Here is a 16,594-nt window from a genome sequence, read left to right on the forward strand (position 1 = left end):
TCCACTCTCTCTTCCCCCATCTTATGTCAGATCCCAGAACATGATGAGTAACTAATCTGATTGCTACTTTTCACTGCCCAATTAGGATAGAAACCCCATTGTAATCAAACAAAATTAAAAGAGCTTCACATTATTTCCCTCTTTCTAAAGGGGAGCAAACAATAAGCACCTAGATTATTCAAGAGAAAGAAAACTCAAAATTAAATGAGAATATTGTCTTTTCTATTACACTTGGACGCATGGTGGCACAGTGGTTAGCACTGCTGCTTCAACAGTGTAAGGGACCCGGGTTCGAGTCACTGTCTGTGTGGAGTTTGCGCATTCTCCTTGTGTCTGCATGGGTTTCCTCTGGGTAATCCCACAATCCAAAGATGTGTAGGATAGGTGCATTGGCCATGCTAAATTACCCCTTAGTCCAAGATGTTCAGTTTAAGAGGATAAGTCATGGTAAACGTGTGGGGTTATGGGGATAGGGTGAGGCAGAAGCCTTGTGTAAGACACTCTGTCAGACAGTCAGTGCAGACAGAATGGGCCAAATGGTTTCTTCTGCACTGTAGGATGCTACGATTTTAAATCCTGCAATGACCTCCCCTGTCCCTCTAGTGTTGACAGCTGTGGAAGGTCTTAGTCATACTAGCAAAGACTGTGTGCTCCTTCATCAGGATCTTCTGGGCATGGACAAAGCCAAAGAAGACTGACAACCGGAATAAACACCCCCGCCATTTGCATCTAATCTGGATCTGGATAGACAACTTGGAACAGAGTCAGAAGGAGGACTAAAGCTGATTTCTAAAGCCGAGGAAGTGTGCTTGCACTTGCAGGGCAGTTACTGCCAATATTTAGGCTTGCCAGATGTTGTCCCCCTGCAAACCGCAACTATTTAGCAAAAGTCTTTTGCAATTCCACAGCTGGTACTGATATGAAGGGTGCCAGAGAAATCTTGAGGAGTGAAAGGTACAGGGGTTCAGATTTCAAACTTTCTAGATAATGTTGACTTTGTACTCATGTCTTGGCACAGATCCTGTTGCTAAAACTTCAAGCAGCGAGAATGATGGGGAGGAAACCCCTACCCACTGCGCCTTCCCCCATCCTTATCATCGCCACATCCTCAACCATATCAAAACAGATGCAAGATGGTGGACTTTTCAGTGGGTTTCAGGACCATAAAGTAAGGACATTGTTCAGAGGCCCCAAACTCACACTTAACAGGTCTGGGACAGGCTTGCACTTTTACCAGAGGCAGCCTCTTAAATGGCCATCTGTGGGCATGTCACCTGACTAAGGTTAGTGGGCTGCTGGCTCAATTAGTGGGCCACAGGCCCTTCTGGGAGAAGTGGTCACTGCTGACGTATGGAGCCTCTTTGGGGCATGGAGCTCCCAGTTCAAATGACCTCCCATGCCCCCTACTGGATGACAGCAGGAAGGCTTCCTCCATGAAGCTCCCTTCACCCCCACGTGGTGGGGTGTGCTGCACCACCAGCTAAATGTTAGTGAGCTCAAAGGATCGATCCTACTAGATGGCTCAAGTATTCAAATCGAACGCTAGGCAAATGCAGAAGAGTGGCTGTTCTACATCTGGTCTCACCGCTGGCAAACCTCCCCGCTGACAGGACCACATTGGACAGTCATTCCAATGTGCCTCCCTGCTATTTACCTACACCATCACCCACCATCCCTCCCCCTCAGCGGGGCTGTGCAACCCCTGCCCATTACGTATGGGGAGGCAGCTTGCAAGGGTGCAGAATTTGGTTGCAAATGTGCAAGATGTCTTGAAGGAGGGAGGGGGTCAGACACTGAGCGGAAGATACAGAAGAACCAGGTGAGGTAGTCTGTAGATAAGAAATGCAATGAAATGATAAGGTCTATTGGGTTGGGAAGAGCGTGAATTACAAGATATCAGCAAAGTTGATGTGCTGTGACCCCACTGCAGGACTAATCATCTCCCGGGCATTGTAGAGACAATGTGAGGGAAAGTTCAAACAGGAAGTGAGTGGTGTGTTTTGTCAAGATAACCCTCAACGCTAATTTAACAAGAACAGTTGGCATAAATCTTTCCCCTCAAGCTCACATGAGATACACTGAGGAGGAACATTATATTGCAGTCAAGATAAATCACAGATCTGTGGAACATTACACATCATTCACAGGATTTTAATGCATTTTTATTGACTATTATGTACAAATAATGAACATTTTGTTAACCAATTGTGATAATGTGCCATAACACTAGGGGACAGTAAAAGGAAAGAAAAGGATTTCTTTTGCAAGGTCCGTCCTTTTTGTTGAGCAGTTTGTACAGCAGTTGAAATTGTGCGTTGGTTTTAATTTTTGTTTTAACTTTTGTTATGATGGCCATGGTGGGAGTGGGGGTCGTCAATAAGATCTCTCCTGGCAGAGTACAAACTTGCCTGGTAAGCAAGTGGCAGTTTGCCCAACAGGGAATGGGCAGTCGGGGGAGGGTTTAAAACCAGCTGGCTCTACTCAGGCCGGCCGTCGAAGGACTCCACGATGTGAAGATGCCAGCGCTGGACTGGGGTGGGCCACAGTGAGAAGTCTCACAACACCAGGGTAAAGTCCAACAGGTTTTATTTGGTAGCACGAGCTTTTGGGGCACTGCTCCTTCATCAGGTGAGGAATCCAGGATTTGACCTATGCACTGCAGCCCGGGAAGGAGGACTTTGAGCCCGTTGTAAATAAAGGGTGATGGTGACGGAAGACTGGCCTCGGTAAGACTCGGTAAAATTATTACATTGGCGACAAGAAGTAAAATAAGTTTTTTTTCCCTCTGAACAACCTTTCCTGTTGAGATCAGGCATCCTCTGGTCAGAAAAATGCTTCTTTTAGATAAACTTGAAGCCTATGATGCAAGCATTGAAGACTGGGCCCAATATGCAGAGCCCATCCATTATTTTTTCGGGCTAGCAATATTGAAGGGGATGTGAAGCAGGAAGTGATCCTATTGACTGCATGCATGGTCCCTGCCTTCAGAGTAATAAAAAGCCTGATCTGCCCAAATACACCTGACCACAAAATCTTAACTGAATTGGTGGACTTGGTTAAAGGGTGACCCGAAACCTTCAAAATACCCCAACGATATCACTTTAATGAACTGCTGGGGAATCTGTCACCAAATTTCTGACCAAGCTATGAAAATTGGCAGAAAATTGTGAATTCGGGCCAGCCCTGAACGATATGTTGTGAGACAGACTAGTCTGTGGAATTAACAACGTGACTGTACAAAAAGAATGATTGTCAGAATCCAATTTGGATCCAAAAGTCTTTAGGTCCAAATCGAATTCTGACAACAATCCATTGAGAAAATTCTTTTTGTTGAAGAATGCAAAGAAAGGAACTTAGGAACTACAGAGGATGTCAGACAGGCTCACTCAACAGGGAAGGAGCGAAAGGGGGTTTAAAACTAGTTGGCTCCACTCATGCTGGCATTTGAAAGACTCCAGGGCTTGGACCATATACTATAGCCTCAGAAACAGTACTTCATACACATTGTAAATAAAAGGCGGTTCTGATATTACTTACGGGGCAAAAAACTGCAGCATGCGCCGGTGCAGAGGGACCTCGGGGTCCTTGTGCATGAGTCGCAAAAACCCAGCTTGCAGGTGCAGCAGGTGGTCAGGAAGGCGAATGGGATGCTGGCCTTCACCGCGAGGGGGATTGAATATAAAGGTAGGGAGGTCTTGCTACAGCTGTATAGGGCACTGGTGAGGCCGCAGCTGGAGTACTGTGTGCAGTTTTGGTCGCCGCACTTACGCAAGGATATTTTGGCCTTGGAGGGAGTGCAGAGGAGGTTTACTAGGCTGATTCCGGAGTTGAGGGGGTTGAACTATGAGGAGAGGCTGAATAAACTAGGCTTGTACTCATTAGAGTTTAGAAGAATGAGGGGAGATCTCATTGAGACGAATAAGATGTTGAATGGGATGGATAGGATAGAGGTGGAGAGGCTCTTCCCGCTCAGAAAGGACAGTAGGACTAGAGGGCACAGCCTCAGGATAAAGGGGGGGCGGTTTAGAACAGAGTTGAGGAGGAACTTCTTCACTCAAAGGGTGGTGAATCTCTGGAATTCTCTGCCCGTTGAAGTGGTGGAGGCTGCCTCGCTAAATATTTTTAAGACGCAGGTTGATAGGTTTTTGATAGGCAAGGGGATTAAGGGTTATGGGGAGAGGGCGGGAATGTGGAACTGAGCCACTACAGATCAGCCATGATCTTATTGAATGGCGGGGCAGGCTCGAGGGGCTGGATGGCCTACTCCTGCTCCTATTTCTTATGTTCTTATGTTCTTATAATAGAAGATTGGCCTCAGAGAGATTTGTTGCAATTTTGTTCACAGTTGTGAATAAATATAAGATAATTAAAAAGTTAGAAAAATTCAAACTATAAGATCAAAAAAGTGAGAAAGATCAGGGGACAGTAATAGAAGAGAAGAACAGTGAGTTATATTCTTTCAACTTGATTCTTAAAAAAGATTTGATGGTCTAACTCCCTTTATAGAAAAGTGTCTTCTATATTTCTAGCTGACTTGCACCATCTGCACTGTGAAATTCTGATGATGGTTGATGAGAGTTTTGCACAGTAGGGATCTCATGAATGCCTGTAATTTATTCTGTGGACATCTGTTTATTTTTTGTAAGACAAAGTACTTTTCTCTCTCTCATAATAAACAGCTGGAATCGAGTCAAAACACACATGTACCTGGAAGACAATGCTGAGGTTGTTTTACTGTCTGGATGCAATTATTTTGCAGGGCAAAAGAGAATGTGAAAGTGTCAAGTACCTGACTGAAACTGGTTTATTCTGGTTTGCTTATATACATACATTCACACACAAATGGCCACAAGAAGATAAAGTGAAATGATGTAGAGAATGTCAAACATAGAAAAGAAGTTGCTCTCAGTACCCATTGCAATGATGCCAGCTAGGTTGTGACAAAGGCTGCACTTAGATTTTGCAGAATTTGAAGGACAGCATTGTGATAGACAGCCATTCAAAGTGGGCTGAGGTGTTTCCAATAAATCAACTGAAAGCTAGTAAACCTCTTCGTATTTTGTTTGCTGCATATAAAACTGGATGGGATTCTCTTGCCGCGGACGCAAATCCCGTTATGCCCACTAACTCTTGTGAGAGGACCATAATGGGTTTTGCAGTTTGGGATCTTCCTTGCCCGCCCCCTCCCCTGCTGGCAAGATGGTCAGGTTCACGTCCAAAAGGGGAAGCGGTGACATAGTGGTATTGTCGATGGACAAGTAATCCAGAGACCCAGGGTAATACCCTGGGTTCCCAGGTTCAAATCCCATCATGACAGATGTTGAAGTTTGAATTCATTAAAAATCTGGAATTAAAAGTCTAATGATGACCATGAAACCATTGTTGTAAAAATTTGTGTCATTGATTTCCTTTAGGGAAAGGAATCCGCTGTCCTTACCTGGTCTGGCCTATATGTGACTCCAGACCTATGGCAAGGTGTTTGACTCTTAAATGTCCTCAGGGACGGGCAATACACCCACATCCCCCGAACAAATTTTGTTTAAGAAATTAATTTCCATGAGAATGGCTGCATTTAGATATTAAACGGCCATTGCCTCTGGGAGAATTGAATGCTCTCTTCTGGCAGCGAGGTATCACACCAGCAGGAATCATTACTGAATTTCAAAAAAATGCAAACCAATTCTGATGACCACACAGGAGGTAAGTGTAATCCCTGGGTGGTGAGGGAGATGCCAGTGCCCTTCCTAGATTGGGTTTCTTCTCCTGACTGTGCTCAAATGTGACTTCAGAAAGGAAAATCTCGTTCATTGTCTCCTCAGAAACAATTCAGCTGATGTCACCAGTGTGAGGTGTGTTACGGTCAACAAAAAAATGCCAGTCCGTGATGCACCGAAATCTGACGTTTCCTCCATTTTGTTTCTGACATTTTCTTACCAAGAGTCCGATGAACAATTTGCACTGTGAGTTCTGCCGTTCTGGGAAATCAAAAGCAAGAAACAAGCTACACAAAAGATCGAGGCTGTTACTCATTACTCCTCAATTCATTCGAAACTCCGCAGGGTTTTGAATCATTTCACGTTTGTGTGGCTTCGCCCTCGTGCAATGCTTTTGTGAATGTTGAACCACCTTTTCCAGTCTCTCATCATGGGTCTGCCTGTTTGGAGCCAAAATAACCAAACCGCACAATTTGGTTCCTTACCCTTGGAAAGTTACAAGGGCTGAAGAAATGCCAAATGGCGGCCTACGAAACTGAAAACATCCCATGAGTGCATCAATGTGACTTAGACTCATTGGGCAGGATTTTCTTCCTGCGTTCTCCCCGAAGCCGGAAAATCCCCTGGGATGTCAACGGATCTTTGCATGGTCCGTGTCCCGCCCACTATGATTCCTGTGGCAGCTGGGACGCGAAAATTCCACCCATTTTCGAACTCAAGTTGCAGATAGGCCTAACTTAGAAAATGTACGGCCTCCCGAAACAATAGTGTGCTGAGCCTCCATGTTTAACAAAGTATCAGGTGGATTACATTCTAGGTTTCATGGTCATCATATACTCTCCACGTATTCTTACACTGTCATCTGATTTTGTAATACCTCTCTGGGAGTAGCTCAATTATTCAGTTCTACATAACAGATAAAATATTCTTAATCTCAAATCTTTTCATCTCTTACTCTGCTTCCTCCCTTCAAATATCGGCTACCGGACAAAACCTGTGGTAAACCTGGGTTTCTCTGAACCCCATTGGCCTTATATCCTTGAATTGTGTTGTTGGTTTCAATTAACATATGAGGATATTTGGTGATCACATTGTTCTGCATTGTGCTTCCATCCAGAAAAAAATTTGTTCTATTTGTTGACTTGATTTGATTTATTATTGTCACATATATTACCGTACAGTGAAAAGTATTGTTTTTTGCGCGCTATATAGACAAAGAATACCATTCATAGAGAAGGAAAGGAGAGAGTGCAGGATATAGTGTTACTGTCATAGCGAGGGTGTAGAGAAAGATCAACTCAATGCGAGATAGGTCCATTCAAAAGTCTGATGGCAGCAGGGAAGAAGCTGTTCTTGCCTCGGTTGATACTTGACAAATTTCTGTATCTTTCTCCCGCTGAAAGAAGGTGGAAGAGAGAGTGTCCTGGATGCATGGGGTCCTTAATTATGCTGGTTGCTTTGCTGAGGCAGCGGGAAGTGCAGACAGAGTCAATGGATGACAAGCTGGTTTGCCTGATGGATTGGGCTACATTCACAACACTTTGCAATTTCTTGTGGTCTTGGGCAGAGCAGGAGCCCATACCAAGCTGTGATACAACCAGAAAGAATGCTTTCTATGGTGCATCTGTAAACGTTGATGAGAGTTGTAGTTGGCATGCCAAATTTCCTTTCAACTTTTAGCTTAAGTGCTGTTAACCAATTTCTTCCTAACGAGGCTTCAACACAATGATGGTGATTTTTGCACATTGCTCTTTTCATGAGACTGGAACCAACATACTTCACATGATGGGAACATTCCCTCTTCCATAACTTCACAATTCTACGTGCGATTTTTCCAGTTAATGTTGACTCAACTTTCCAGAGATATAGCAATTCAGAAATTATGCTAACTGATGCTCCATGTCAATCTCCATATTTACCAGCACTGCATCCAACACTACTTGGATTACAGTGCCCTGAGAATTTCCACTGGGCAGCCTTGTCTTTGGATCACATGGTTCTCAACTGGAACCTCCAAAGTGTGCAGATTAGGCTTGTTAAGAACAGGTTTGAACTTGATGGATTCATTTGGATGGCCAGGTTATCCCTTCGGAGAGGTAAGGCACCCCTTTGGCTATGGTTCTAGGATACATTGCGGGAGGTAAGATGCTCTTTGAAAATGTGAAAAGTAAAAAGTGCATAAATTCATTACTGTCTATTATTAGAACTGTCGATAGACCAAAATGAATTGTCAAAACCTGTCAGATGCACCGGTCAAAACAGTTGTCAAATGGTCAGCGCATTTAAAATTCCTGTGTAGAGTTTAAAAAGCAGATTGTTTGTTATTTTAGTTTGTCTGTTGACAGAAACATGAAACCATTACTCATTACTGCTGCATGAGTTATTTCACAACCACCCATTATCAAAGCAGGGTGCTGTTATTTTACAGTTGACAGCTACAAGTTGCTACAGATTCCCCTATGTGGGACTATGAATTCCAATACTTGTTGTTACAAGGGATTGCGCATTTGAATGAAATGTTTTTGTTCTTAAGCTTCAATAGAATATATCTGGAATTAAGAATCTACTAATGACCATGAAACCATTGTCAATTGTCAGAAAAACCCATCTGGTTCACTAAATCACCTGTAGGGAAAGAAATCTGCCGTCCTTACCTTGTCTGGCCCACATGTTACTCCAGAGCCACAGCAATATGGTTGACTCTCAACTGCCCTCTGAAATGGCCTAGCAATCCACTCAGTTATTAGCACCACCTTCTCAAAGGCAATAAATACTGGCCAGCCAGCAACGCCCATGTCCCATGAATGAATAAATAATAAGTTGGCACCGAGGCTGTGGGGGGGGCCATTGGATGGGTGGAGGGGCATGAATAGCATGGGTTGTAACAGAAGGGACATGGAAGCTGTGTGTCGGGTGGTGGTGAGGAATGAGGCCAGATTGGGATGCCTCATGTTTTGTTCCTTATTTTTAACATTTGGACACAGTGCTAGACTCGATATGGGCCTTGTGTCCAGGCTGCTTTGGCATCATCCTCAGTTCTTCCCAGGTCACCCACCCTGAATTCTAACCCACAGTAACACTTTTTTTTCATTCATTCGTGGGCCATGAACCTCACTGTTGCTGGGCCATCATGTATTGCCCATCCCTAGTTGCCCTTGTTTGGAGGGTAGTTGAGAGTCAACCACATTGCTGGGGCTCTGGAGTCACGAGTAGGCCAGACCAGGTAAGGATGGCAGATTTCCTTCCCTAAAGGACATCAGTGAACCAGATGGGTTTTTCCAATCAACAATAGTTAAATGATCATCAGTAGATTCTTAATTCCAGATATTTTTTATTGAATTTAAATTCTACCATCTGCCATAGCAGGATTTGAACCCAGATTCCCAGAGCAATAACTGAGTCTCGGGATTAACAGTCTAGTGATAATGCCACTAGGCCATAGCCTCCCCTGTCATACAGTGTGCTGTCATTTAAGGGTATGTGACACAGAAAGTATTTTCATAGAAACATAGAATTCCTACGGTGCAGAAGGAAGCCCATTCAACCCATTGAGTCTGCACCTATCACAATCCCACCCAAACCTTATTCCTGTAACCCCACATCTTTACCCTGCTTTACCCTGACACTAAAGGGTAATTCAGCACGGCCAATCAACCTAACCCACACATCTTTGGACTTGTGGGAGGAAACTAGAACACCCAGAGGAAACCCACGCAGACATGGGGGCATTGTGCAAACTCTACACGGACAGTGCCTGAGGCTGGAATCAAACCTGGATCCCTGGCGCTGTGAGACAGCGGTGCTAACCACTGTGCCACCGTGCCACCCCCTTTTCTGCTGAAGCGGTGTAATTGTTGCCAGGTAAGCCAACATCATTAAGGTGAATGGATTTGGTTTCTGATAATAGATAGTGCCAAAACGAGTGATGTTAAATCACCGGGATGGTTTATATTCTGTCCGATTTTCATTGAAGTCGACGGAAGCCTTTTCCAAGACCAATTATCAGATCAATATTTCATTAAGTTTGCAAAGCAGTAATGAAAATGAAAGGAGAGATTAGGAAATATTTATACTGAATGTAGTCAGAATGTGTAATTCTCTGCCATAAAACTGTTGTTGAAATAAATTCTCTTGAAAGGAATTTGCTTGAAAGGGGATTAGCAGGGTAAAGATGCGGGTAAGTGGGATTAGTTTAGGGGTTTTAAAAATAAGGGGCAGGATGGACAAGTTGGGCCGAAGGGCCTGTTTCCATGCTGTAAACCTCTATGACTCTAAAGGCTGTGGTGGGAGAATAGAAGTATGAAACTAGGTTGGACAGCTGCTATCCAGGACACTGACCAGAATTTGTACTGTAACACTCTATATAAATGGGGGATATAGCAATCAGTGTATAAATCGTTATAGGGATTACAGAATCTTTTGTGTGAAGTTAACACTGAATGTGTATTACCATACAAAGATATGGTACTAAACATACAATAATGGGAGACATAGCACAAAATGTTGGGTATAAGTCTATAATGTAGGAATGTTTAACACATGAAGTATGGAAATGTATGCATTGAAACATGGCTAACAGTACTGTGTATATTGTGATACGTAGGTGCAAGATAATCAGTGAGGTATCTCTTTCAATTGTGGCACAAGTTCCCAAAGGACTCCGCAGATTTAGCAGAGCTGAGTTTGCCATTGTCATTCCAAATGCCTAGGTTGATCCATCTGGTTCCAGTCCTTTTGTTTTATTATTTTGTTGTCGCTGGAATATTAATTCAGAATATTCAGCTAATGTCCTGGGGACCCAGGGTCAAATCGCACAGATGGTGGAATTTGAATTCAATTTAAAAAATCTGGAATTAGGAATGTACTAACGGCCATGAAACCATTGTTGATTTTTTTTTAAACTTATTTATTAGTCACTAGTAAGGCTTGCATTAACACTGCAATGAAGTTACTGTGAAATTGCCCTAGCCACCACACTCCGGTACCTGTTCGGGTCAATGCATCTAACCAGCACATCTTTCAGAATGTGGGAGGAAACCAGAGCACCCGGAGGAAACCCACACAGACACGGGGAGAATGTGCAACTCCGAGATGGTGACCCAAACCAGGAATCGGATCCTTGTCCCTGGCACTGTGAAGCAGCAGTTTAACCACTGTGCTACCATGCCATCCGTAAAAACCCACCCGGGTCACTAATGACCTTTAGGAAAGGAAATCTGTAATCCTCACCTGGTCTGGGCTACATGTGACTCCAGAGTCACAGCAAGATGGTTGACTCTCAACTGTCCTCTGAAATGACCAATCAAGCCATTCAGTTGTCGAGAAGGCAGCTCATTCTCAAGGGCAACTAGGGATAGGCAATAAATGCTGGCCAGCCAGCTATGCCCATGTCCCACAAATTCATAAAAATACTTTTTTGCGGATTGATACAACTGAGTGTCTTGTTCAGCCATTTCAGAGGGTGCCTTAGATTTAATTACACAGCTGTAGATCCGGCATTACATGTAGGCCAGACCTTGTAAGGATGGCAGATTTTCTTCCCCAAAAGGCCAGGTGGATTTTTACAAAAAAAAATCAATGATGGTTTCATGGTTTTCATTAGACTTTCTGATTCCAGATATTCATTGAATTAAATTTCACCATCTGTCAACCCCAGAACATTACCCGAAGTTCCTGGATTACTTGTCCTGCGGTGGTACCACTGCACCACTAACCCTCCCCCCCGCCCCCCACACCCCCACCCCCCACCCCCAACCAAAGGTTATCAGGTTATGTTTGAGCTGTAATCACTAGATGTTGAAGAGTACACATGGACTTGTTTAGTTTTCTGTACACAGAATAATATACATTATTCTGCATACCCACAAAGAACAGCACAACCCCTATGCTTTCAGTGTCATCAGAAATGGCCAGCACTCATTTGCGCCATTCAAACATCCATAGGGTAATTTTAAGTTCATTAGACTTCTAGGATTTAGAGTATTTCATTTTTACATTGGGTAGTTCAAACCTGTTTTGTGGTTAAATGGGGAAATAATGAAACCGGGACATCAGTTCAAATCCACCTTAAAGTGACGAAATTAAATTCCCAATGTTTGCTGGGTGAAAGGGTCATATATGAGATTAAATTAACTGAGTTCAGTGGTTTTAGCTGAACTCTGTGATCAACAGCACAAATCAACCAGCGATTTTTTTGAGCAGGTTACAGGATGGTTAGTGTAGAAGGGGCAAAGATTTCACACTGGTATACCCCCAGGACTTGTTCTCTGGAAGTTTCAACTGCTGCACATTGTTGGGAAAGAATAAAATCTTTACTCTGGATACTCTTTGTGAGGACTTCCCACTGGGTCCACACATTCACTAAACCAGCTTAAAGAAGGGAAGGCTTGACAATGGCATTGGATGTTTAAACTGAAGTCTGCCATCTCACTGTTTTAATATTCTCCACCATAATGAACAGAAAGAAAGTGGAGAAAATAGTTAAAATAACACAGCTCTTTATTCTTTAAAATCAAAGTGAGGCTGTAACTTGGATCACTGTCTATGCAGAGTCCGCACATTTCCTTTAAGTGCTCCGGTTTCTTCCCACAGTCCGAAAGACGTGCTGGTTAGGTGTAATGGCCATGCTAAATTCTCCCTCAGTGTACCCAAACAGGCGCTAGAGTGTGCCAATTAGGAGATCTTAACAGTAACTTTATTACAGCCTTAGTCTAAGCCTACTTGAGACACTAATAAATAAACTTTAAACTTTATTTTCTGATCTTCTCAGGAAACAGAAGTATGTTTAGGTAATTTATATGTATATTTGTGAGTATTAAAAATAAGGCATAACTTTAAGTAAGTTTAATTTTGTGTTTCTGTGTGAGAAACGGTTGAAACTTCAGTTAGTTTCATGTAAAACAAAGGTGCCTGCATGTCTGATGTCATCACTTTAAACCACGTCGGCATTGTAATTAAAGGATTTATGATGTGAAAGTAAGCATGGTTTAAAGGAAACCTAAGTTGTTGCATAGCAACCAGGGGCCACCCTAGATTAGAAATAACTTTTGAGTTTAGTTTTAAGTTAGAACCAGGGCATGCCGGACCGGACAAAAAGGAAACTGAAGGGAGCAGACATCCCAAAGAAACAAAAGAAAGCCCAAAAATCAGGGAGTTGAGACTAAAATAATGGGTAGGATTTTACAGCCTCACCCAACACAAGACCTGAAAATCCTGCCCGAGGTCAATAACTATTTCTGTTGTCCACCCCTTGCCCGCTCCAATTCTGTGGAGGACAAGGCAAGTAGAATTCCAGCGAATGTCTCAGGAAGGCAGTGAAGTTAAAGGAACAAAGGACATGAGGTTGTACAAGTTCCTGTTGGATGAAGTTAAAGTAAACGGCAAAGAAAGTGTTCTGAGTTAAGGAGACACAGCAAGAACCAAATTTAAAATGGGAAGCCAGACATCTGAAGTAAATCAAAAATCTGCTGAAATCTGCCTGTAAAGCAGCAGTGTTCTGTTGGCCTGGCTGTATACCTGAGAAATTGTGTGGAAGCTTGAATGTGTGTGGTAATCCAAGGCAGAGGAATACTGAAAGGAAAGATTGAAAATCTGGATATGGATCCTTGTTAAAGGTATCCACAAGAAAACAAAATTTGAGAGAAGATTCTAAAGCATGTTTTTTCAAGGGTGGAATTTGGAAAAACTGATGTGGAAGTCAGAGTTCTGTTGAGATCAGTTGGCTCACAGTGCGATAAGCATCTAAGAGGATTTGATGTGAAATTCCCAGAGATTGTATTGAGTGACATTTGCCACTTGGTTTCAGAGTGGGTGTGTCTGACCACATTTCACCAATCAGTTTACATGGACTGTGTACTTACTGTGCATTTACTGAGAACATTCAAATTTTGTAACTTGCATCATCTTATAAACCTGTGTATATCTGTAAAGATGTAGTCAGAATGAGGAAGTGGTGTATTACAGGTCATCTTTTCTTGTTTAATAAATGCTTTATTCTGCTGTTAAATTTTAATCAACAGTCCTGTGACTCTGTTCATCCAGGTCTCTAAACAACAAAATAAATGTTCTGGTTTATTGAACCAAGGCTCCGTTCTATGACCTCACTGCCCAGTAGTAACATCAACTGGCATCATAACAGAAGTGTTGCAAATAAAGTAGTACCAGAAAGCCATATGTTGGGGCCTTTTTTCAGAGACTAAGTAACGCTGAAACTTCAGCCAATACAAAGACTCACAAAGTCAGTATCCTGGTTAAATATGGATCTTTATTTGATCAACGATTGCTTGGAGAGGTAGCATTGGGCAGTCCAACACCACTCTGAGGAGAAGGCCCTGAGTATTCCAATACCACTCTGAGGTTACAATACATCAGACAGAACAATTATACATTTTCAAGTTCGCTTTTCCTGCCTTCCTGTTAGTTGTAAACCAGCCATTGTTAGTACAAATCAATCATTGTTAACAGTTGTCATACACCTTAGCCTATTACATTCTACCCTCTGACATCATGGGATTTCATTGGTTCATAGAATCCACATGCTACTTCCCCATGTCGCTTAGCAACCCCTGACACTTATTTGTAGAGGTCAAAGGCTCTGTTCTCACCAACTCTCAATTCATCCACTGTCCAGTCAGATAGTTGATATTGCCATGTCGGAGAAGCACTGTCTTATCAGCACTACTTAAACAGCTCTATTCATTCTGTGGCTTTGGGAACCCATACTGTCCATAACTTACGCTGATAAGAATATACAGACTCTGTGGTTTCGTTGTTCCAAAGAATGTGGTTCGTTTCACTAAGTCTTCATCCCATCATGCTGTTGGACAGCCTGCTTTTGGCTAAAGAGCACAGACCACTTTAAAAATATATCTGAAGTACATTTTAAATTTCAAAATACATATTTAAATCAGGAATATTTGTTCAAATTTCTCACTGTGATTACATGTGTCTTTATGTAGACTTCCCCTGTGACTCTGTAAGTCTGATCTTAGGTCACTTTATTTCAGTGGAAGTAGTTTTATTAGTGTCTTAAATTCCTGATTATTTGAAGTTTCTCTAACACTATATAAGGCTCCTCAGGCCAACTGCCATATTCCTCAGGTTGTCCTTTGACACTCTATACCTTTCTCTGCCATTCACACATTCCGATTTCTTAATGGATGTTTCTCAGTCTTTATCATCACCATTTATATTCCCTTTGTCTTTTCATCTGTGCCAGTCCTACCAATTACAGCTACCCCACCCCCTCCCCACTCTCATAGTATCAATCTTGTCCAATTTTCCTTCTCTTTAGCTCTGGCGAAGGGTCACCCAGACTTGAAACGTTGGCTGTCTTCTCTCTCAACAGATGCTGTCAGGCCTGCTGAGATTTTCCAGCATTTTCTGTTTCTCTTTCCTCGGAAATAACATTCAATTAAGGACCAGCCGCAAAACACTTTCAATGTCAGCGCTCATTTTGCTTCCAGCCAGATTTATTAATCCAAGGTCCACCCTGTGCAGACACTTAAAGATTTAGAAGTGGATCAGCGGTGTAATTAGCCAGAGGAAGATCTCTGCACTCACAGCATGCCAAAAGTTGGATTCTTAAAATAAACAATCTTTTTGAGAAATAACAAGTGGTTGGGGTGTGGAATAGACTGCCTGCTGTGATCGTGGAGTCGGACACTTTAGGAACTTTCAAGCAGTTATTGGATAGGCACATGGAGCACACCAGAATGATAGGGAGTGGGATAGCTTGATCTTGGGATTGGACATAGCTCAGCACAACATTGAGGGCCAAAGGGCCTGTACTGTGCTGTAATGTTCTATGTTTCTAAATCATAAGAACACAAGAACATAAGAAATAGGAGCAGGTGTAGGCCATCTAGCCCTTCGAGCCTGCCCCGCCATTCAATAAGATCATGGCTGATCTGAAGTGGATCAGTTCCACTTTCCCGCTTTCTCCTTAATTCCCCTGTCTATCAGAAACCTATCTACCCGTGACTTAAATATATTCAGCGAGGCAGCCTCCACCACTTCAACGGGCAGAGAATTCCAGAGATTCACCACCCTTTGAGTGAAGAAGTTCCTCCTCAACTCCGTTCTAAACTGCACCCCCCCTTATCTTGAGGCTGTGTCCTCTAATCCTGCTATCCTTTCTGAGCGGGAAGAATCTCTCTACCTCTACCCTATCCATCCCCTCCATTATCTTATACGTCTCTATAAGATCCCCCCCTTATCCTTCTAAACTCCAATGAGTACAGACCCAGCCTACTTAGTCTCTCTTCATAGGCTAACCCCCTCATCTCCGGTATCAGCCGAGTGAACCGAGTGAACCAAGGAAGGATATGCCGATTACGGACAATTAATTGAAGCAGCCAGTAAGAATCTATTTTTCCCAAAGTGGAGAGACATACTGCATGGCAAATGTTGTGGATCATTTCATTTCTTTGTGACAAGGATTACTAATACTTGGGAACAATGGTGGGATTTTCCAGCAGCCCTCATCCCGAAATTGGAAGATCCCGCTTGAGGTCAATGGACCTTTCCATGGTACCCCACCCCCAGCCCCCAGCACCGTGTCTCCCCCCCCCCCCCCACCCCAAACCCCACCTGCGCCATTTCCTGTGGCAGGTGGAATAAGAAAATTTGCCTCAGTGTGTGTTTTTGGGTTTTTCCAGATTTAATTGAATTTTTGGAATTTAACCTTCAAAGAACAAAGAACAACACAGCACGGGAAACAGGCCCTTCGGCCCAATGAGCCCGCGCCGCCATTTTAACATTGTGAGTGCCCTCTTCCACCCATGATCTTTGTCTACGTTTATGGCACTCCACATTGGAAACCAGATTGAGGGAAGACTAATTTAGGGACAATTTGTTACACCAATCAGCCTAAGAGCATG

The sequence above is a fragment of the Carcharhinus amblyrhynchos genome, chromosome 4 (assembly GCF_965287045.1).
Source record: "Carcharhinus amblyrhynchos chromosome 4, sCarAmb.v2.hapA, whole genome shotgun sequence".
In the NCBI taxonomy this organism is placed as follows: domain Eukaryota; kingdom Metazoa; phylum Chordata; class Chondrichthyes; order Carcharhiniformes; family Carcharhinidae; genus Carcharhinus; species Carcharhinus amblyrhynchos.